The sequence below is a fragment of the Ursus maritimus genome, unplaced genomic scaffold, assembly GCF_017311325.1.
Source record: "Ursus maritimus isolate PB19 unplaced genomic scaffold, ASM1731132v1 scaffold_8, whole genome shotgun sequence".
Lineage (NCBI taxonomy): Eukaryota > Metazoa > Chordata > Mammalia > Carnivora > Ursidae > Ursus > Ursus maritimus.
In genome coordinates this window covers 35,506,774-35,507,775 of record NW_024426996.1, presented here as the reverse complement: position 1 = coordinate 35,507,775, position 1,002 = coordinate 35,506,774, and the positions used below count along the sequence as shown (strand labels likewise).

The window sequence follows — 1,002 nt, the reverse complement described above, 5'->3', positions numbered from 1 at the left end:
CTGGTTGGGTGACAGATTTGGAGAAATGTTGTTTAAGGATACAAACTTGAAATGAGTAGTAAAGAAATCTTATAGATCTAAAATACAGTAGTGAATACAGACTACAATTTTGTATTATAATCATTAGACTTGCTAAGAGACTAAATCCCAATTTTTCCAATGACTGAAAAGAAATAATCATGAAGTGTTAGAAGTACTAATTATCACTGCATTAACAATCATATTACAGCATACAAATGTATCAGATCAACTGTTGTACACCATAAATTTACACAATGTTATATGTCACATATCTTAATTAAAACAGAAAACAAAAACATGGCACATCAGTACAGGACAGAGCTCTGCTCTGATGTCACTTCTCTAGCGAAGGTGGCCAATCATAACTGCAGTGTTTGAACTTCCCTTTGAAATAGTATTTCTTTTATACCTAAGGGTGTTTTGTGAATGTATCTATCAAAGATGAAAGAAGATGGTGGTTTTTGTCCTTTATTTCTACCTAGACAATGTCTTTTTATTCCCTATCCATGTTTGTTTATATTGACTTTGCTTCTTATAAAAATGCTGAAATAAATATTGTATATAGATTTTGTAGGTTTGAGCATTTCCATAGGAATAATTTTGAGAAGTAAAACTGTGGGTGCTCACTTAGCACATATACTAAAATCGGAAGGATATGGAGAAGATTCACATGGCTGCTGCACAAAGATGACACACTCATGGACTGTTCCATTTTTTCATAAAAAATAAATTTTTAAAAATGAAGAAAATTGTGTGTGTTTGGTTTGGTTTTGAGATTAGCTAGTAAGCTAGGGACCTAATAATGTAGTCTGGAAAGGAATAATGCAGACTGCTATTTATTTTAAAGGTGGAAAGAAATCACTGCAGGTCTTTAAAAAGTGCAATAATGTAAACAAACTTTTTTTTTTAATGATTATGAAGAGTAGTGTAGAGAGCAAGAGTGAATGCAAAGCATACAGTTAGAAGTCACTTTCATTTTGT

At 31.7% G+C, this 1,002-nt stretch overlaps 1 pseudogene; it reads left to right on the top strand.

The window, feature by feature from the left end:
• The first annotated feature begins 640 nt into the window (after positions 1 to 640).
• LOC121101564 lies at positions 641 to 739 on the top strand (annotated as a pseudogene).
• The last annotated feature ends 263 nt before the right edge of the window (positions 740 to 1,002 follow it).